Here is a 9,689-nt window from a genome sequence, read left to right as displayed (position 1 = left end):
GGTAAGATAGTATAGTAACCGCGTTGAGGTTGAAAACACCGGCTGCTTTTGTCGGCTTTGTTCTCATAACTTGCCACTGATAGTTATTCAGTGACATCTCCTCAATAAATTCGTAACCTGCCTCAGGTGTTTTATTATTGATAGTTCCTCCAGCAACTGCATCAATCATCTACCGAGTCGAAGGATTCAGGCTATTATGAAACGTTTGAACCTGTAGCCAAAGCGGTAACCTATGGTAAGGGCACTTTCTCAAAAGGTCCTTGTATCTCTCCCATGCATCGTAGAGTGTTTCTAAATCCATCTGCACAAAAGAAGAGATCATTACGTAATTTGGCTGTTTTAGCCGGTGGAAAATATTTTAATAAAAATTTTTTGATCATTTGTTCCCAAGTAGTGATTGACCCTCCTGGTAACGAGTTCAACCATTGTTTAGCCTTATTCATTAACGAAAATGGAAACAACCAATGAAGTTTGGCATCATCAGAAACGCCATTGATTTTAAATGTATTGCAAAATTCTAGGAAATTTGCCAAGTGAGTGTTGGGATCCTCGTCCTGCAAACTATCAAACTGAACAAACTGTTGTATCATTTGAATTGTGTTAGGTTTCAGTTCAAAATTATTTGTAGCAATAGAAGGCTAACTATACTTGACTCAGCTCCTGTTAAATTAGGTTTAGCGTAATCATACATAGTGCGCGGAGCAGGATTTTGATTAACAGCAATTGCAGGAGGTAGCGGATTTTCTTGGTTTTCAGCCATCTCCTTGGTTGGGGTTTGAATATCATCCTCTTGCCCGTTCTCTGTGTATCTTAAGCTTCACCTTATTTCTCTTTGGTTTCTATGAACTATGCGATCGATTTCACTGTCTAAAAGTAATGGTCCTGACGGATTTTTCTTCTAGTCATAAACTATAAAAAACCTGCCAGAAGAAAATAAATGAAGAATTAGAAAAGAAAATAAAAATTTAAATTGCAATAAAAGTAAAATGGCTAAAGTAATAAAAATTGAGTGTTCCTAATATCTTAGTTCCCCGGCAACGGCGCCAAAAACTTGATACGTGATATTTGTGACAGGTTTTAAATATTTATAATAAATCATTCTTGAAACTAACTATTATCACGATGAAGGCAAGTGTACCTATCGAACAGTAATATAGCTTTAGCAAGACCGGATTGTTGAACCCAAAGGAACTAAAAGTACTAGTGATGACTGTCTTTTTATTATCTAGCCTAAGAATAATGGGGTTTGTTTTAACTAACTAATTAACTAAACTAAGAATTCACAGAAAATAGAATTGGGGAATTACTTTTGGAAAACTCGATTGATTAAGACAATACCTAAGGAAAAATCCACCTAGACTTCACTTGTTAATTGACTTTGAATCGAACGATTTATTCATTTGACTTGATCCATAGAAATCCCTAAGTTACATTATTATCTCTCTCGAGACTAACAACGTCTAACCCTAGGTTGAATAATTGAAATCTCTTTCTAATTAACTCCCTAGGGTTGCATTAACTCGATCTATGGATCCCTTTATTAGGTTTCACCCTAATCCGGCAAAATCTTGTCACCCTATCTCTAGGCGCACAACTAACTCCGCTTAATTATGACAAATGTACTCTTAGGCAGGGTCTATTCCTCCTCTGAATAAGAGCTTAACTTGAGTCAATCTCCTGGAATATCAAAACAAGAATTAAGAACACATAATTAAGAACAAATCAAATATTTATCATACAATTCATATAATAATAACAAGATCTGTCTTAGGTTTCATTCCCCTTAGGTATTTAGGGGTTTTAGTTCATAACTAAAAAGGTAAACATCTTAGAAGAATAATTAATACAAAACATAAATAAAAACCCAAAACTCCTGAAGGGAAATTGAGGGGAGATCTTCAGTCTTGATGATGAATCCGGCTTCTGAGATGGATCAATCGGCTTTCCTTGAGCAGTTCCCTACTCCCTTCCCTGTGTCCCCCTTTTTCCTCCTCCTCTAGGGTGTATTTATAGGCTTTGGAATGCCTAAGAACCCTCAAAATTGGCCATTTTCTAATTGGACTAAACTTGGGCTCGGCAGGGACACGCCTGTGTGCTATTACTTTAGGCCGTGGTCAAGCCTGTTAAATAGGCACGGGCGTGTGGTCCACCCGTATGAGTTGATAAACCATAAATTATACATATTTTTACTCCATGTTTAATGCATTTTATGGATGATTTCTCATTAGAATTGGTGAATTCGACGCTTCAAATGCTTTAATTTCATGTTTTATACTTAAGAGAGCATAGGAGAGCGAAAGGAACGAGAAACGGGCCAAAAATAGAGAAAATAGGCCAAATTACGAAATCAACACTGCCTGGACCTCCTCACACGGGCAGACCACATGGCCGTGTCAATTTGGCAGGCTCGAGCATGGCCTGAAGTTATCGAACATGGGCGTGTGCCACGGGCGTGTCCCTACCGAGCCCAAGTTGAGTCCAATTCGAAAAAGGCTAATTTTAAGGGCTTCTAGGCATTCCAAAGCCTATAAATACACCCTAAAGAAGGAAGAAAAGTGAGAAAGAGAAGGGGGAGTAAGGAATTACTCCAAGGAAGTCAATTGATCCATCTCAGAAGCCGGATTCATCATCAAGACTGAAGATCTCTCCTCAATTTCCCTTCTGGAGTTTTGGGTTTTCTTTATGTTTTGTATTCTTTATACTTCTGAGATGTTTTCTTATTTAATTATGAACTAAAACCCCTAAATACCTAAGGGGAATGAAACCTAAGACGAATCTTGTTATTATTTTCTGAATCGTATGATAAATATTTAACTTGTTCTTAATCATGTGTTCTTAATTCTTGTTTTGATATATCAGGATACTGATTCAAGACATGCTCTTATTCAGAGGAGGAATAGACCCTTCTAAGAGTACATTTGTCATAATTAAGCAGAGTTGATTGCGCCCCTAGACATAGGGTGACAAGATTTTTCCAGATTAGGGTGAAACCTAATAAGGGGATCCATAGATCGAGTTAATACAACCCTAGAGTGTTAATTAGAGAAAAGTCTCGATTATTCAATCTAGGGATTAGACGTTATTAGTCTTGAATAGGGATAATAACATAACTTAGTGATCTTTACGGAACAAGTTGAATAAATAAATTGTCCGATTCGGAGCTAGAATAACAAGTAAAGTCTAGGTGAATTTTTTCCTTAGGTATTGTCTTAAGTCAATCGATTTTTCCCAAAAGCAATCCCCCAATTCTTTTCTCTGTGGGTTCTTAGTTTAGATAATTAGTTAATTAAAACAAAACCTCTTTATTCTTAGGCTAGATAATAAAAAGACAGTCATTACTAGTACTTTTAGTTCATTTGGGTTCGACAATCCAGTCTTGCTAAAACTATACTACTGTTTAATCGTTACACTTGCCTACATCGCAATAATAGTTAGTTTAAGAACGAGTAATTATAAATATTTAAAACCTATCACAAAATAATGCGATAATTAGTCGTGCTTCGATTCTGCCAAATTGATACGGCCGTGTGGTCTGCCCGTGTGAGGATGTCCAGACCGTGTTGATTTCGTACGTTGGCTCATTTTCTCCGTTTTTGGCTCGTTTCTCGTTCCTTTCACTCTTCTATGCTCACCTAAGTATAAACCATGAAATTAAGACATTAGGAGCATCAAATTCACCAATTTTAAGGAAAAATTATCCATAAAATATGCTAAACATGGGATAGAAATATTTATATATTACGGTTTATTAAGCCATATTAGGCCAACTGAGCCCATCCTGTAACGCCCCAAAAATCTCAAAATCTTGAATTTTTTCTTTTTACACTTAGCAATTCCGGTTAAGTGTTAATTACGTGATGGTAGGTCTTGGTCAAGGTTAAAGTTCGAATCTAGGGGTAGAAGAAATTATAGTTTAATTATTAAAAGAATCAGGGTTGGTAAGTAGTTGGGCTTTTAAATAAAGATAGGAGAAAATGACATCAAAAAGCCTTGTGGAAGAGTGGTTAAGTGACGCCACTTAAGATGTAAGGAGGTGGCATTAGAAGCTAGCAAGGAGATCCAAGGTTTGAATCCTAGCTTAGTATTTTTAGAAGTTTAATTTTGGCTTTATAGAAGGTTGGAAGTGGCGTGGAAATGGACTCCAAGGGAAGTGTTGAGGAGAGAAATTTGAGGAAAGGATTAAGGGGTTATCAAGGAAGAAAACGAGGGGATGAGAAGTATGGAGCAAGTGGAGCCGAAATGGGAACTTGGGCTTGAGGAGTTCGGCCATAAGGGTTATAAATAGGTGCCGAATGCAAGGGTATGAGGCTAATGCCAAAATCTTTTTCTCACCTTGTTTCCAGAAACCCTCTTCCTTAAAAGCCGAAAACCCTTTTGTTTTCTTCTTTTTCTTTCTGTCGATTTCTCCAAAAGCCGAAAACCCTTGCTCTCCTTTTTATTTTCCTTCTACAGATTTCTTTGTTTCACTTTTGGGTTTAGCCGATTCTTCTTCCTCTCTCCCTTGGTTCCGAATAAGCAATTGTTGCCATTCAAATTTCTAGAGCCGAATACTCTTTGACCGAACCTAGTGGAATTAGTATTTGATCTCGGATCTTAGCTCTCTGCTAAAATTGCTCTTTAAGTGTTTGCTGTTTTGATCTAGGGAGTACGTGATCAAGGAAGGTTATTAAGGATTGGTGTTCAAGGTTGGTGACTAAGGGAATTGCAGCACACTTGCTTACCAGGTGTGTACATACACTGCACACACACGTAGATCGGTAAAAACTGAAAAGTCAAAATGTCGAAAAGCCGAAATACCAAAAAGCCAAAAGTTTGGTTGCGGTAGTCTTGCGAGTGCGCAAACACTCATGACGAGGTAATCGATAGGTTGTCTGAGGCCCATGGGCTATTCCATGGACTTGGGCTACGATCTAGCCAACTGAGCCAGAATAGGCTTAATGGGCCCAATGGGCTGTTGGGCCCATAATAGGCAAAAATTGACATTTGATGCTATGAGATGGAAATTTGTATGGGAGCATGAATATGCATGTTATTTGGGCCTAATGGGCCATATGAATATGAATTGGGCCTGATGGGCTATACGAATGTGAATTTGGGCCTAATGGGTCATATGAATGAGATTGGGCCAAGTGGGCCATATGCATGTATGTAGGGGTTTTGGGCCTAGTATATGATAACTACATAAAACTTAATTAATATATTGCGACCGTGGACAAGTCATAGGGTTAAGGTGTGGCAACGGGTATATGCATGTCTAAGATTGGATCTAGGGAGAGCTTGATACTTAAGCAGTCTTAATAACTCATCTTCCCTTCTTTGGAAACCTACCTGGTGCGTAGTATTCGTTTATCTTTGTAACACCCCGAACCCGAGACCATCGCCGGTGTCGGACACGAGGGGTTAACAAGCCAAATCCACATATTTCGCCCACCAATTGACATTTCCAGTCAGGCTGGAAAACTGCGTCACCGTCCCCTTAAAAATCATATCTCGAGTTTCAAAACTCGGAAACTGGTTTTGTAAATTTTCCCTGAATTTAGACTCATATATCCATCCATGTATTTATTTCTAGAATTTTTGGTCGGGCCAATTGGTACAGTTTATTAGTTAAAGTCACCCATGTTACAGGGATCGACTGCTCTGACCTCCGTGCGTTACAACTTGAATATCTCTCTGTACAGGGCTTTAATACTGGTGCCGTTTGTTTCTAATGAAACTAGACTCAAAATGGAATCTGTACATATAAGGAATGACTCCTAATTCTTTCTGGATAATTTATAGTAAATTTTTAAAGTTGCAACAGGGGACCCAGAAACCGTTCTGGCCCTGTCTCACAATAGCTTTAATATCTCTTAACATGTGACTCCTATGACCGTTTCGTTTCTTCCATATGAAAGTAGATTCATCAAGGTTCATTTACATAGCTTATTCACTATTTAATACCATTCCTACAAATTTTGGTGATTTTTCACATTCACGTCACTGCAGCTGGCAGCATCTGTTTTTAAGGTAGGTCTTACCTATTTTGTAGTCTCCATGAACCAACTAGTCTTGCCATACATAGGTTCACATATGATCATTTTAACCATACCAATGGCTGATCATGTGACCAACACTCCCATTTCCAATCCATAATCACATCATGACACCATATATATATATACAAACCGCAAATAGTCTAAGTTCAGACTTCACTTTTACGAGCCATTTTCGCATGGCCGCATACATATACATCACAACATATTTGAACCAACAAGGGTAGTCCTATACATGCCATTTCAAAGTTCAACCAAAATTTATACCAAAATGGAGGCTTTGATAGTGTAGATGACTTCGACTTTAATGATCCCGAATCCGATTGCTATCGAGCAAAATCTATAAAACAGAGAGCCAAAGCAACGGGGTAAGCATTTTTATGCTTAGTAAGTCTCAAGGAATAAAATCAGCTTTAATTAAAGCAATACATTCACATAGCCAAATGCATCATTTCATTAATACACATTCACATAATCATTCTTACTTCACACTTCATCATTATATACTTTCACAAGGTATCAACCAATTCAATAGCTGAAATTCGTTAGTCGATTGAGCGAATGTTGCTCAAGCATGTCGACTTTTCCAATGCACATATAATCATACCTTATTCTTTGGGCTTTTCGAGCGTACTAATGGAATTTATTACAGCAGCCAACACTCACCTCCAGCCCAAGCTTCTTCGGAATACAACCGGATATAACCACGTGCACGAATGCCTTCGGGTCTTAGCCCGGATAGAACGACTCGCACGAATGCCTTCGGGTCTTAGCCCGGATGTAGCCACTAGCACAATTGCCTTCGGGTCTTAACTCGGATATAATTTCCAGCATAAATGTCGTCGGGACTTAGCCCGGATATCATTCAATTGCTCATGCACACATACATCAATAATCATTAGACATTCATGTTTCATTTTCGTTACTAAGGCTCAAACACAAATGTAATCACTAGCATAATCGCCTTGGGACTTAGCCGGTATCATTCAAATACTCATACACACATAAATCAATAATCATTACACATCCATATTTCATTTCACATAATTCAAGTAGGGTCACTTCTTGAGGACTTACCTAGGATGTTGTCGAACGGCTTTTACGGCTATTCGATCACTTTTTCCTTCCCCTTGTCCAATTGTGGCCCTCTAAGCTCTTGAGCTAATTCAAACAAATTCAATTTATTAAAACCTCATTATGCTAGCTTATGGCGAATATGACAAGGAGTTTAAATGGTCATATGGCCACCCTTTAGCTTGAATACACAATGGTCATGCACATTTTATACTACATCAAGCAATTCAATACAATTCATTCAAGCATCAAGGAAAAGCTAAGGCCATCAATAGGCTACCTAAGGCCGAATATACTTAGTCATACTTGCACCAATTCAACAATAAATTCCAAGATTTCCACATCATATGTGTACTAGGCCGAATGTACTTGCAATTTCACAAGCATTCTTCAACATTTTCTTCTTTAAACAAACATATTCATCACTTACTTCATAACCAAAACATCATGTGCAAACATATATATACATATATGTGCATGGTCAATTTCAAGGTGTCCCTAGCCATCCAAAACACAAATTTTAACTAACATGCAAGAAGCATGAACCATGCTCATGAATGCATCATGGCCAAATACATCACAATCATGCCCTTTCAACTTCAATCATGGTTAAACAAAAGAAAACTCAATGTCTTACTCAAGATGGCTACAAAGAAATTTCAAGAGTAGACAATCCATCATTGCATGCATCATCATCAAGCTTCACACTTAGCATGCAATGGCTTTATCACAATATCAACTTTGACCAAATACCACTTCCATGGCATAACAAGGATTTGAACCATGGCTAACATGAACATCAAGTTGGCAACTAAAACATGCATGAATCTCATGACACAACCTCATACATACCTTAATCTTGGTGCAAGTTTAGCCAAATCTCCTTCTAGATCTCTTCTAAACAAATAAAATGAAGCAAAAATCTCTTCTTCCCTTAGTATTTTCGGCCAAAAGGAGAGAACAAGGATGAACAAAATTTTTGTTTTCCTTCTTAGTTGCACGGCAATGGGGGGAATGCTACACTCTCACACACATTTTTTTTGTTTCTCTTCCCACATCTAATTATTAATCATTTCTTTCATGCTCCATTAACAAAACATGTTTCAACATGTTTTCTTTGCCTATAACCCATGTCATGGCCGGCCACCACCTATAAAAGGGGGAATTTGACATGCAAGTCCATTATTTTGCATGCATGCTTTAATTAGTCATCACACATTCCCCTATCGTACTTTCAAAGTTCGCTACTAAGTCCTTTCTAGTGGAATTCACCTTTATAACACTAAATCAATCATCAAAAAATGTCATACATGAGCATACACATATTATAGGCATCAAAATAAATTTTAAATTATTTTTATGCCTCGGTTTTGTGGTCCCGAAACCACATTCCGACTAGGGTCAATTTTGGGCTGTCACAATCTTAGCTCACAGGATTTGTTAACGGGCCGAGGTAACTGAAAACCATATTAAAGGGAAAATTACTGAAATGCCCCTAAGGGAGAAAATGACTAAAATACTCCTAGGTGTTGAACGAAAGTTTTATGGATGTGACATGTATATCTGCTGCATACATATGATATTCTACTTAGGCTGCATATGGGTTGGGAATTATGGAACGGAGGAAGTATATAAAGATCACATGGTTGCTTGATAATCATGGATCCACCAACGGCTTTTAAAGCACAATATGTAAATGAAGGTAGTTTCGCAACTGGGCTACCATTGATGTGTCGGTTGGGTGGGTCGATATTTATATCCCTCATGGTGTGACGGGGGACGGAGCTGGTGTGTAGCGGATGAATTATTGGGATGGGATTGCATTGCATGTTTGATGTATGATGATTTCTGGAATGCTTGTTTTTTTTTTCGAGGGTTGTACACACTGAGTTTGCGTAAAACTCACCCCCTCTTTTATTTTATTTTCAGGTGATGCTCAGTAGAAGGTTCGATGTTTGGAGGGACTTTGGGTGGCCAACTAGCAAGTTAATTTGGAGTTGTTTTTTTTTTAAGCGTATAAGTTTCTATTTAATTAAGTACTTTTCAAATCAGATTGAAAGGCTTTTATTTTGTTATTATTTGGATTATTATTTCTATGTGATGTAATTATAAGAAGTTGAACATGGTTTCTTAAACTATAGTATGTCTTTTCTATGTTTTCGCAACTAAATTTTTAAGTGACATGTTTTCATCAAATCTTATGTTTCAAACAAGTGATTGAAAGGAGTTTTTTTGTTAATTAAGATTTTCTTTTATTTTAAGAAGGGTTTTCAATGAAAACATGATTTTCGCTAAAACACTTCAATATGAAACGCCGAATTCGACCATAATGTCTGGGCTAGGTTTAGGGTGTTACATTTAGTGGTATCAGAGCCTAGGTTGGAAAATGAGGGCTGTAAAGTGGGCCTTATTACTTGATTTCTTTTTGTGTTTTAAAAAAAAATTACAATGATTTGGAAAAGTGGAAGTCTTATTGAGCGGCACATTGAGTCTCCGACGTCGAACCAAGTACTTTTATTCTTAAATTTGTTTAAATTGTTATACATTAGATAGTTAAAGGGCTACATTAGATGATTTTGT

General features: G+C 37.5%; 1 non-coding gene across 1 annotated transcript; it reads left to right on the top strand.

The window, feature by feature from the left end:
• The first annotated feature begins 227 nt into the window (after positions 1-227).
• Positions 228-336, top strand: LOC128279648 (small nucleolar RNA R71). Its single transcript, XR_008269847.1, has one exon. It is a non-coding gene; the product is annotated as a small nucleolar RNA R71 (small nucleolar RNA).
• Positions 337-9,689: the final 9,353 nt, after the last annotated feature.

Source organism: Gossypium arboreum, chromosome 8 (assembly GCF_025698485.1).
Source record: "Gossypium arboreum isolate Shixiya-1 chromosome 8, ASM2569848v2, whole genome shotgun sequence".
NCBI classification, from domain to species: Eukaryota; Viridiplantae; Streptophyta; class Magnoliopsida; order Malvales; family Malvaceae; genus Gossypium; species Gossypium arboreum.
The sequence above is the reverse complement of the archived record's forward strand: the minus strand, read 5'-3'. Positions and strand labels throughout refer to the sequence as shown.